General features: G+C 35.4%; 1 protein-coding gene across 2 annotated transcripts in view; it reads right to left on the bottom strand.

The window, feature by feature from the left end:
* The window catches only part of LOC132303278 (putative disease resistance protein At5g05400), a 44,160-nt gene extending 33,070 nt beyond the window's left edge, over nt 1–11,090 (bottom strand). Inside the window, exons 1-3 of one of the 2 annotated variants that reach the window (XM_059800488.1) lie at nt 10,775–11,090; nt 10,473–10,675; nt 10,256–10,383 (exon numbers count right to left, since the gene is read on the bottom strand). The gene's annotated coding sequence lies outside the window, so the exon portion shown is untranslated. The remainder of the gene's footprint in view (nt 1–10,255; nt 10,384–10,472; nt 10,676–10,774) is intronic. The other variant, XM_059800487.1, reaches the window with a different exon arrangement.
* Between the last annotated feature and the right edge of the window lie 2,731 nt (nt 11,091–13,821).

The following is a 13,821-nucleotide window of genomic DNA, read 5'->3' as shown; positions in this document are numbered from 1 at the left end:
AGTCAGCTCATTTCTTGCCTATTTGCACTGACTACACTTCGGAGCAGTTGGCGAGGCTTTACATTTCAGAGATTGTGAAGCTACATGGCATTCCATTGTCTATTATATCGGACAGGGATTCGAGCTTTGTATCTGGATTTTGGAAGAGTTTTCAGCAGGCTTTAGGTACGGAGTTACACCTTAGTACTGCTTATCATCCTCAGACTAACGGACAGACTGAGAGGGTGAATCAGATTATGGAAGATATGCTTCGGTCGTGTGTTCTGGATTTCAAGGGCCACTGGGAGGAATATTTGCCACTTGTGGAGTTTGCTTATAAAAATAGTTTCCAGAAGACTATTGGGATGGCACCTTTTGAGGCGTTATACGGTCGACCGTGTCGATCACCTGTTTGTTGGATGGAGGTTGGAGAGAATCGATTCTTAGGTCCTGAGTTCATCAAGGATACCTCTGAAAAGATTGCTCTTATTCGAGATCGCATGCGTACTGCTCAAAGTAGGCAGAAGAGCTATGTTGATCGTCGCACTCGTGCTTTGGAGTTTCGGGTTGGGGATCAGGTTCTTCTCAAAGTATCTCCTATGAAGGGTGTTATGCGCTTTGGGAAGAAAGGGAAGTTGTCTCCGCGGTTTGTCAGTCCATTCATGATTACGGATCGAGTGGGAGCTGTGGCTTATCGGTTGGCACTTCCGGATAACTTGGATCGCATTCACAACGTGTTTCATGTGTCCATGTTGCGGAAATTTATGCGCGGTAAGGATTGGTATCAGCATATCGATGTTGGGGAGATTGAGTTGCAGCCGGATGCGACTTATTTGGAGCCACCATGTCGTATTGTTGACCGTCGGGATCAAATCCTTCGCAATAAGGTTATCCCTTTGGTTCGTGTGCAGTGGAGTCATCACAATGAGGCTGAGTCCACTTGAGAACGGGAGGATGTCATTCGCTCGCAGTTTTCTGAAATATTGGAAGAAGGTAAGAGCGAATTCCGAGGACGGAATTCCTTTTGTTAGGGGGGGAGAATGTAATACCCCTAATTTTAAAATGATAGTCTCGGCATTTTTAATATTTATTGTAGTGCATTTTCATTTATTTTATTGTCTTTATTGCATTTTGATTTATTTTATTGTTTTTCATTTGTTTAATTGGTTATTTGAAATTTGAATTAAATTAGTTTTATGTGTATTATTTGGTTTATTTAAATTCTTAATTGTTGTGTCTATTTTCGTGAATTATTAATTGTATTATTTGTAACTCATTGTTTTAAACTTAAGTAATTAACTTACTATAATTGTTAAAGTTAAGTTACGTGGTTTTTTTTTTTAAATACATTAATTAGCTCACAGTTTCTTTTGGGCATCAACATAGAATTTAATCATAGGTTTTGTTTATGGGCCGACTAGGATTAAGATTAGGGCTCTGCCTCTAAAATAAAATTACAAGGATTAGGGTTTTAAAGCTAAACCTATAAATACAACCATTATGCTTTAGCCTAGGGTTTACAACCATAAATCAGATTACATAAACGTGAAGTAAGTTTCTTAGCACAGAGGGTTGTGAACGGAGGCACTATAAGAATTGTCAAGGAGAAGAACAATGAATACCAAGGGAGGATTTTGGTGGATTAGACCAGAACTAGAGAAGGCTAGAAGGTAGTCTGTGGTTGCCGGAAGTTAGGACGACGGCGACAAGTTTTGAGTCTAAAACTACAGGCAAGTTCTTCTCTTTCTCCTTCCCTTTGGCTTGTGTTCTGTGCACCTAGACAGTCTCTAGGAGATTAATTGGCCTTAAACTGAACCATGCATGTTTTATATATGTTTTACTTGGTCGTTTTATCTGTGAGATTTTGTTTACAAAACAATTATAGCATGTATGTTTTCCTTGTCTCTGTTTTGGCATGAAACGTTCCACCGTTTTACTTTTGGTTTTAAACCTTACTGCGATGAACCAAAATCTGAATGGATATTAGATGTAATTTAAGTCCTTTAAATTCAGATTTAGAGGAAGAACAAATGGGTTGGAAGGGAACTGTTGTGGTAAATCCGTTTCAGTTTGGTTTTAAAGTATATGCAGTTCAGTAGCCATTTTAATTCAAATGTAGTCCTGGTAATTGATTCTAGTTACTGTAATTAAATTAATAGGAAGCTACTGGGTGTTAATTAAACTTCTAAAATTAGTTTTATAGACCAATAGTGGGTTAGGACTGGATCGGAGATGGAGAAGAAGAGCTGAAACAGAGCAGAAACTGAACGGGGGGCTCTCAAGAGGGAGAGAACCGGCTCTGGAAAGCAAGAGCCGGCTCTCCTTCGACAAGAGCCGGCTCCAAGGGAATGTGGAGCCGGCTCTAAATGAGAAAGAGCCTGCTCTTTCATTTTAGAGCAGGCTCCAACCTTTTGTAAGTTTTGAAATTTGTTTTCACGGCACTGTTTGATACTTTTGACACTATTTGAGTATTTGGATGGTTCTGATGAATTGTAGGGACTTCACAGAGGGCTTAAAGGGTTAGTTTCAAATAATATTAAACCTCTTGTTGTATAGTTTAAGTCTCTGTATTAAAGGAAGAAGCAGTGTAAAAATACACAACCGTGCATGCTATCAACAAAAGAAAGAAACTGAATGGCTTGATTAAATGTCAGAAGTTTAACGGAACTTCACAGAGGGATTTAATAATTAATTTAGGGTGTAATTAAAACCTTGAATTGATTTAATTTGATTTATGGGAAAAACAATATAATATTGATAAATTTTCTACGCTGTTAACGGATGGAGGAAGGATTAGTTGCTTGATTAAATTTTATCAATTTAAGGAGATCCAGTATCCTAATAAAACTTATTTTTATTAGGGTTATTGTTTTATTAAATTTGAACTATGCATGTGTTAGATGTTAATTGTTAGAATAGTTAATTCTTCGATGCAATTACATGGATTACTACTGGGTTTTAATTGCTAAATTGTTAAGATTCCTTCTGCAATTATTTGGATGGTGGTTTTTGGTCTGTAAATTATTGAACTGTTATATATGTTGTAATTTACATGGATATGGAGGATTGTATGTACCGGTATGGGACGGTGACATACTAGGGACGGTTTAGCTCAAAACGCATAAACCTAACCTAATGGATTAATGGAATGGATTGAAAGATATCGAATCCTAATTGTGGCTAAGTCAGATCAACTGTAACCAAGTTGGATGACTTCCTGGATTAACGGATGGGAGTTAAGTCATACCAACTGAATAAGTTGAGTGACTAACTAGTTGGTTTATTGTATGTCAGTTTAATAAATAGCTGAATTACATACCCTGGATTTGGACGGACTTTATATATATGTTTATGGTACCACGAGTTGAGCTTGAGTCTCAAACTCGTTGATTAGGGTGCGTATATGCAGTGGATGCGTAGCTGGTTATAATAGGTTTAGGTGTACCCTGTTAGGTCTAGGCATTCATGCCCACCTTTGGGTGCGTATTCGCATGTTGCCTTCTATTCAGGTTGAGACCCCTATTATAGACTAGTGAATGTCCCTTAGTGTGGATATATTTATACGTATGGACTAGATAGATATTGTGAGGTGTCTACGGTGTATCTGCGTATCGGGTCACTGTATGGATTGCAGTTAGATTAGAACTTGCTCGTAGGTCTGACCCACTCCTTTATTATTCTTTTCAGGTACAGGACAGTTCCAGCCTTAGAGCTTGATCGTGCTTGTCGAGGACAGTCTCACTTTCATCGGATTACGTAGGACTTCCCTCGATGCTTCTAGTACTATCTATTTTCAGTTTTCAGTTTCAGTTGAACTTTTGGTTAGGGGTCCATCAGTGGATTCCCAAGTTGTAACCTTAAAGTTTTGGAGGATTAGAGTTTCAATTTTCAGTTACTCATGGAGGATTTTATTATTATTATTTCTTCCAGTTTTTTCTATCTTTATTATTTTTTTTTGTCATCTGTGTTCGTTTTAAAGTACTTAATTGTTTGATATTCCCTCGGGTTTGGGCCTGGGCCTGTGATCGGTTGATCAACTATACATCAACCTTCGCAATAGCACGAATCATTGTAAAATAGGGCTATTGGTCGGGTAAGTCGAACCACAGGGACTACGCTAGTCTAATACAACCTAAATGTCTAGAATCATTCTTAGAATGATGAAGGGTGTATAGAGGTTTTGTTGGATGTCACTTAAGCTAGGAAATTAAAAGTGCATAAAACAATAAATTGCAAGAATTCAAGGAAGTGAAGTACAAGTAAAGAAGGCTAGGGAAATGAATCCACCTCCATCCCTATACACATGCTAGGTTAAGATTAATTTAAGGGGAAAACAACATATATGATAGTCATGATACATAACAATACTAGGTTGCTATAATATCCTTAAGAAGTTCATTTAATTAGAAAGGCAAGAATAAACCATCAAAGGTTCACATGATCAACTACCTAAACTAAAATGTAGCTTAGAACATGCTTATAAGCCAAGGATTATCAAGCCCTAATTTAAATGGTGAATGCACATAAAGCTAAGAATCAAGTATAGCCCATCAAAGGGAAACCCTAAGCCATGAACTATCTAGGTTCTCCAACTCCATGCCATTAAAACCATTCCATGATCTAACTTCCATTGTCACCATGGAAGTGCAAGCAATATGATTAAGAAAAGCAACCATCCAAGACAAGATGAATAACTCACAATAATCATTTAAAACATTCAACATTCATTACAACAAAAATGAGGCTCTTGACCATGGAAAGACTATCAAAAATACATTGTAATCCCCAAAAATAAACTATACTAACACATGCTTACAAGGGAGGGGTTTCATCACCTCCCTAGATGAGGTTTAGTTACCCATTGGTGAGCTAGAAGAAGGAAGAAGCATCATCCTCATCTCCATTTTCGAGCTCCTACTGTAGCACTCAAGAACACCCTTCTCCTTGCTCTCTTCTCTCTCCTTTCTCTTGCTCAAGATAAAGCTTAATGATATATGTGGCCTTTGGGTAGCCTTTTATGCTCCAACAATACCCTCTCTCCTCCAAGGAACACCTCCAACCACTTCATAAAGAAGGAAGATGGCATTGAGGAAACCAATGTGCAAGTGGGCTGAAATGAGCCATTTCCGAAGGGCATTCTGCCTGATTTTCGAGCACACGCTTGGTGACTTCGAGCACTCTAACTTAGTGCAATGTGCAACATGCTCCTCTTGCTCAATGCTGACCTATTTTGGGAAAACTGCTATAACTTTGTACCCCGAACTCCGAATGATGATCTGTTTGAAGCTTTGGAGAGCTGATTCAGTGCTTTAAAAACTTCATGTTTTGATGAAGACCCAATTCTCAAGTCTGGTTGGTCGAAAATGGGGAGAAAGGCAGTACATCAGTGCTGCTAGGCAGTTCTGCGCACCTCTGTTGTGAAGATCATAACTCTCTGCTCCGAACTCAGAATGATGAGCCACTTGAAGATTTGGAAAGCTGATTCAGAGCTCTAAATCTTGCATGTTATGAGGGAAGTCCAGTTCTCGAGTTTGGAAGGTCAAAATGGCAAGCAAAGTCCAGGCTCTACTGCTGCCAGAATTCAGCATTGGCACCCTTTTGTTGCTCAAGACTCCACAAGGCCTTATTCTTGTTCCATTTTGGCCAATGAACCTGAAAATGCATAAAAACATAGAATTGGAGTTGATCTACATAAAATAATTAATAACTGGACTTTGTTAATGTAATTTAGGGCGCTTGAATATACATTATTCGGCGCTTATCAGCCTGATCAACCCGTGTTTCGGATCGGAGGGGTATCACATATTGAGACTACAAATGAAAGAAATGTAGAATATCTCTACATTACTTCCATTACCTCAGGCAAGAAGCCAATATTAAAAAAACTGTTTTCTCTTCTAGGTTATACTATACAACAATTAGAACAATTGAGTCAAATGTTGTGACATAAAAAATCCTGTGACCCAAAACTTTTTATGCTTTGGTATGATTGACGTGGTCACCCGGGAAGTACAATGATGTGTCGAATTATTGAAAATTCACATAGACACCCACTAAAAGATCAAAAGCTCATCTTACCAAATAATCATCTATGCACCGCCTGCTCACAAGGTAAGTTGATTATCAGACCATCCCCTTCAAAAGTCATTGTTGAGTCTCCCCTATTTTTGCAACGAATTCACGGGGATATATGTGGGCCAATTCATCCACCTTGTGGACCATTTCGCTATTTTATGGTCTTAATTGATGTCTCAACATGATGGTCACATGTTTGTTTACTTTCTATTCGTAATGTTGCATTTGCTAGACTTTTTGCTCAAATCAACAAATTACGAGCATACTTTCCTGATTACCCAATTAAGACAATCCGTCTTGATAATGCCGCTGAATTTTCTTTTCAAGCTTTTGATAATTTTTGCATGTCAATTGGAATTAATGTTGAACATCTCGTTGCACACACTCATATTCAAAATGGTATGGCTGAATCTTTTATTAAAAGATTTCAGTTAATTGGTCGTCCTTTGCTTATGCTAACAAAATTACATGTTTCTGCCTGGGGTCATGCCATATTACATGCTGCATCATTAGTTTATATACGACCAATTGCTTATCATAAGTACTCACCATTGCAACTTGTTTTTGGTTAACAACCAAATATATCTCACATACGAGTTTTTGGTTATGCTGTATATGTGCCAATTGCACCACCCCAACGCACTAAAATGGGTCTTCAATGTAGATTTGGAATTTATATTGGTTTTGATTCTCCATCTATTATTAGATATCTTGAACCCCTGACAGGTGATGTCTTTAAAGCACGATTTGCTGACTGTTATTTTGATGAGACTGTTTTCCCGCCATTAGGGGGAGAAAAGGCACAGCAGCAACGTGATATTACTTGGAATGCCCTGAAATTGTCTCATTTTGATTTTCGCACAAATCAATGTGAACGAGAAGTTCAGAGGATCATTCACTTGCAAAATTTTGCAAATCAACTACATGATGCATTTACTGATACAAAGAAAGTAACAAAATCACATATACCAGCTGCAAATATTCCAGCATGAATTGTTGTCCCTGAGGGACCTTCTGTTAGTAATGCTGGAAATACATTTAAAACACGCCTGAAGCGTGGTAGATCAGTCGGTGCAAAAGTTACTACTCCTCGTAAGAGGAAATCACAAAAAAAAAACTGGCACTCCTGAAGAGGCCATAAAAGGAGCAACAAATATTATTGATCAATCCGAGATAATAGCCTTTAATAAGGCAGAGGCTCTTGATGAGTCTCAAGTACCTAAAAATGATGAAATAATAAATATTGATGAGGCAAAGGCAACAGATGATGATGTGGCCCTTGATGAGGCACATGCCCTCTTGATGAGACAAATGTACCTGAAAATGATGAGATCTCACTAAATTATGAAATGAGATGGAATAGAATTGAAATTGTTGTCGACAACATATTCTCATATGTCGTTGCTCTTGATATTGATAATGAGGATCCGAAACCTTAAAACGTCGAAGAATGTCGACGAAGAAATGATTGGCCAAAATGGAAAAAAGCGATACAAGTTGAGCTAAATTCATTAGCTAAACGTGAAGTATTTGGACTAGTAGTTCAAATACTTGAGGGTGTTAATCTTGTTGGGTACAAATGGGTGTTTGTACGAAAGCGTAATGAGAAAAATGAAATTGTGAGATATAAAGTCCGACTGGTAGCTCAAGGTTTCTCACAGAGACCTAGTATTGATTATGAGGAAGCATACTCCCCTGTGATAGATGCATCCACATTTAGATTCATAATACATTTGGCAGTCACAGAAAGATTGCATATGCATCTAATGGACGTGGTTACAGCATATTTATATGGATCACTAGATAGTGCTATTTATATGAAAATCCCAAAAAGATTTAAAATGCCTGAAACCAAACCACGTAATATGTACTTGATTAAATTATAGCGATCCTTATATGGATTGAAGCAATCTGAACGAATGTGGTACAATCGCCTTAGCGATTACTTACTCAAAGAAGGGTATGTAAACAATCATATATGTCTATGCATTTTTATTAACAAATCAGAATTTGGTTTTTTGTTATTGTTGTAGTATATGTTGATGATCTAAATCTTGTGAGAACATTGTACGAGATCGAAAAGACGGCAACTTATTTAAAGAAAGAATTCGAAATGAAAGATCTCAGAAAGACAAAATTCTGCCTTAGGCTGCAGATTGAACATTTTTCGAGCGGTATTCTCATCCATCAATCAATATATACCGAAAAGATTCTGAAACGCTTTCATATGGATAAAGCCTATCCCATGAGCTCTCTAATGGTTGTTCGATCACTTGACATCAAGAAAATTCTTTTTGTCCTCAAGAGGATAATAAAGAACTCTTTGGTCCTAAAGTGTCCTATCTTAGTGCGATTGGTGCTCTTTTATATCTTGCAAATTGCACAAGACCTGACATAATTTTTCCAGTCAAATTATTAGCAAGATATAGTTCTGCACCAACCCGCAGACATTGGAATGGAATCAAGCACATATTGCGATATGTTTGTGGCACAACTGATATGAGATTGTTTTATTCAAAAGTATCAAGTTCTCAATTAGTTGGATATGCAGATGCCGGCGATCTCTCTGACCCACATAAAGCTTATTCACAAACAGGATATGTGTTTACCTGTGGCGGCACTGCTATATCATGGCGATCTATGAAACAGACAATGATTGCAACTTCTTCAAATCATTCTGAGATACTCGCAATTCATGAGGCAACCAGGGAATGCATTTGGTTGAGATCAATGATCCAACATATTCAAACAAAATGTGGTCTCTCATCAATAAAAGATAGCCCAAAAGTATTATATGAAGATAATGCAGCATGCATTGCACAGATGAAAGAAGGGTATATTAAAAGTGACAGGACCAAGCACATTTCACCAAAATTCTTTGATGCACATGAACTCCAGAAAAGGGGTAATATTAATATTCAGAAGATACGTTCATGTGAAAATCTAGCAGATCTATTCACTAAAACGCTTCCAACTACAATATTCAAGAAGCTGGTGCACAACATTGGAATGCGTCAACTAAAGGATCTTCAGGGTTGATCTAATGAGGGGGAGCAATTGATCGAAATGGTATTGACATACTGTACTCTTTTTCCTTTGTTCAAGTTTTGTCCCACTGTGTTTTCTGGCAAGGTTTTAATGAGACAGTTTTAATCTATGTAATGCCATTTTTAGATACACAAGAATACTGTACTTTTTTTCCTTTGCTAGGATTTTGTCCCACTGGGTTTCCTTAGTAAGGTTTTAACGAGACATATTCTTAGTGTAATATTGTGAACCCCAAAAGGGAGTGTTATCTATATATATATATATTTGTATAGAGTCCACAATGGATTATGTCATCCATAACGACACCTTTTGCGTGTAGAATAAGGCCACCCTTGTGGCTTACATGAGAAGTCTCATTGTTAGCCTATAAAAAGGCCATGTATGTATCTACTGCTGTGTGAAAAATAAAATATCAACTCTCTCTGTCTCTCTCCCCCTCTCTTCTTTGAAAGTTTTCTTCCTTTTATAATTTCTCACTTAATATTACTGTTTCTATATATATACATATACATATATTCATTACATCAGCATCAAAATTTCATTTATCAACACTTCCAATTCTGACATTCATCACTAGGTATTCATTTTTCAGAATCAGTTATGCATTTCTAATATCTTGTAAATATCAAAACATAAAATAAAGTGTCTATATTCGTTTTTTATATAACCAATCAATTAGTACTAATGTACTTTATCATTCTTCATAGTCCATTATTAAAAACTTATCAAATACTGCGTCGTTTGTTACTTTTTTGTTACCACAGAAACACCCCCCGTCTGATACTGCACCCTCGGGGAGGATGTTGTTTTTGATACTGCTATGGAATGTATTTGGTCTCGACTTTTTGATCCAAATGAAATTCATCCTTTCTTGCTTTAATTTGATATATATATATATATACAAACACACACACACACACACACACACACACACACACGAAGGATTTGATTGACAATCATTTGTGTTTTATGTTTATATTTTTCTCCAAAATAAGATTGCGACTGGATCAAACTCCTCCCGTTATCTTTGAGAAAGAAGTTCCAATCAATATTATAAAAGAAATAGCATCAACAGAAGTAGAGATAAAAGCTATATACAACTAATAGTAGTAATTAGTAAGAAACTAAAAGGGAAGGATAGTTAGTGACGTACCTCTAAGAAGCGAAGCTTATAAATTTGTAGAAACAGAGATACAACCAAGTCTGGTTTTAAACACACAACGTAGCAGATGAAGATGGAATATGGTATGGAAAATGATTATGAAATCAGGCTGTGCTTGTCTATTATAAAACAAATACCAGAAGTACAGATCAAAGCTATATACAACTAATAGTAGTGAAAAAACTAAAAGGTATAGTTAGTGGCGTACCTCTAAGAAGAGAAGCTTATAAATTTGTAGAAACAGAGATGCATGCAACCGGAGATGGATCACAAACACACACAAAACTCAACGCAGCAGATCGAATATGAAATCTAGCTACTACTGTGTCCCAATTACACCACAAAACTCAACGCAGCAGATGAAGATCGAATATGCTATGGAAAATGAAGATGAAATCAGGCTGTGCTTGTCTATTATAAAACAAATAGCATAAGTACAAATAAAAGCTATACACAACTAATAGTAGTAATTAAGAAACTAAACGGGAAGGATAGTTATAAGTGACGTACCTCTAAGAAGCGAAGCTTATAAATTTGTAGAAACAGAGATGCAACCAAGTCTGGTTTTAAACCGGAGATGAATCACAAACACACAGAAAACTCAACGCAGCAGATGAATATCGAATATGCTGTGAAGGAAGATTGCATCTAGGGACTACTTTTTTTAAAGTGCTTTCTATCATTAATTGCCCCTCTCCTTTCTCTCTCTCTTTTTAACTTTTTCTAAAGTGCTTTCAATTATTGGCCTCTCTCTCTCCTTTATCTCTTTCAATTAAAACTTTCAATTTGTCACTGTACTGGATGACAATCATGCCACCCACCAAAGACGAGCAATAGTGTCGTCTTTCAATTTTTTCCAGTAGTTCCCAATCCACGCTCCGTGCACGTTCACACCATCCGGTCTTGAGTGGATTTAAATTATACACCGTGAGCACGTTTGAGTTTTTTTACTTTGGTCACTTTTGAAATTTAGCGCCTGTTAACCACATCCTTTATCTTTAATTAAAATTTTAAAAATAACGAAGTTACCATTTTTCTTATATTCAAAAACTTGAATAATTTTATATTTTAACATTTCATGACAAAAATACTATGAAATGCTACTAAAATGCAAAGTATTAATTTTCAGAAAAGATTTTTATTTTTTAGGTAATATATATATATATATATATTATTTATTTGGTAAAGGTCTAGGTTGAAGTTGAGGTCGAATTGATACATAAATTATTTTTGTTAAATTTTAATATATATTTTTTTATAAATATTTTATAACAATTAAATTTTAAAAAATAAAAATATATTTTTTAAAAAATATTTTATGACAATCAAATTTTAAAAAATAAAAATATATTTCAACCTTTTCTGACTCAAACTTTCATGCCCCCACCAATAGCACGCACGTTTATGATAATTTGTTGGAAATCAAGCAGTTTATGATATAGTAAGCAGTTTATGAAATAAATTAAGTTAGAAAATAAGTCTTCTATCACCTGTAGAGGACTTAGCTATATTCCCACCAATGAAAATTTGGGTATAATATATATCTAAAGATAAAAATATGGTAAAAAATAACTCTATCACCTCACTTGCAGAGAGTCGAGCAATTAATATCCTCCTCCACCAATGAACACTCAGCCAAAATAATTGCTCATGTACTATGAGTTCACATGGTGACCTGTGAATTTTTTGGGCTTACTGGCCATTAATCACATTGGATATGGACATATTAGCAAAATCATACATATATATATATATATATGATTGGGACCTCAGTCACATGTGGCTGGACTTGGATTGATTTATTATATGTTTTCAAAAATGCAGAAAACCATTTTTTTTTTTTTTTTTTTTTTTTTTTTTTTTTTTGACAAGAAAACGTTCCCCCACCCCACCCCCTCCCCCCAGGGGGATACATAAGACAAGAAAATGTTTGAAAGTAGTGTAGTTTGTATTGTCCGAGATATATATATATATATATATATATATATATATATGTGAAATAATGCAAGTTCAATATTGTCCAATATCAAGGTGGTGATATTGTTATTTCAGGTGGTCATAGTATCCCTGCTCTAGCGGTGATTCAAAGTTGGATGTGTTGAGAAACGTGCAAGTTTTAAAAACTTTTCGAGGGATTTTGATTTATAGATCTTGATTTATCACATACAGACAAATTTTACGCAAAAAATAAAAATATGATATATCATTCGATTAACAGATTGAATACTTATATCAAATGTCTGAGTAAACCTTTAAAACTTTCCTTTAAAGTGAATGTTCTCACTTATTGTAGATCCTTTAGCAAGATGCCTTCTTCTTGGATCTCTATCTTCTTGGTAATTGTTTTGCCTTTAGGAATCACTCATAAGCTTTCATGAATGACCTTGGAAAACGAGGCTTGTGGGAGCCTCCATTAGATGAGAACATAAACCCTAATTTTCTAGAGAGAGAAAATAAATTCCTTTTTCCTTCTCATTAAAAATCACCCTCTAAAATATACATAGACCATGTATATTTATAGGCAATATAAAAATAAAGAAAAGGAAACAACAAATCATTCTCCATCTCTAATTCATATGTCTCAAATCTAATATGATTCCAATATCAAGTTGGGCTATGAGTGAGAATCCATTGGGCCTATTATTTTATTGGCTACAATGAATTAATAATTGGCTCGGTCCATGGACCCAATTTAATTAATTCATAAATTAATTTCTACTCCACTAAAAGAAATTAATTGAACTCCAATTAAATAATAAATAACCTCTAAGTCAATATTGCACTTTGACCCCTCTATGCATAATTAGTTATCGGATAAATAAAGCCATTAATCCGACTACTTAATTAATATATCTATTTTGGTACCTCTGATTATTTCTGGCTCGATCACAATAAAACATTTGTTTGACAAAAATAATAATTTAAATAAATAAATATATAATAAATCATTTTGTCTAAAAACACACGAAGGCCTTCGAATTTACTTTGTGATCAACCATAATCAATACAAAATAAATACAAGTAGCAATGATGCAAATATTAAAAATATAACCCTCTAACTATTAATTACATAACTACCCAAAGTGTCGGTCTAAGGATCCCGAAGAATCCGCCGAACAAATCAAAGTAATTATTAATTAATAAAAGAGTCTATACTTTTCTCATGCTTAAGAGTCAAATGCCATGACGGTGATAGGGAGTAATTGTATACGACGGCTCTCGCAATATATCTCAACCTAACGCGAATCCAGTTCAAGTCTTAATTAATTATGAGTCCACCCATAATTACCGACTATGAACAATTTATAATTACTATTTATATATCATGCATTGATTGCCATCACATACATATATATAAATATTTCTTGTAATTACATGGACACTATCAATTTCATAGTGAATCGAAACATAATATATTGAATTCACCAATTATATAAATCATAAATATTTTAGATATGTCAGGAACATATGTCACTATAATCCAGATAGGAATTTGCTATGCCAGGACATATAAATCCCAACAGGATGTTGGCATTCACAAAACAAAAATAAAAATA

Source organism: Cornus florida, unplaced genomic scaffold, assembly GCF_030987335.1.
Source record: "Cornus florida cultivar Cherokee Brave unplaced genomic scaffold, ASM3098733v1 CherokeeBrave_3.0.0_Hap2_Chr04, whole genome shotgun sequence".
Lineage (NCBI taxonomy): Eukaryota > Viridiplantae > Streptophyta > Magnoliopsida > Cornales > Cornaceae > Cornus > Cornus florida.
Note: the sequence above shows the minus strand (reverse complement) of the source record. Positions and strands in the feature narration are given on the sequence as shown.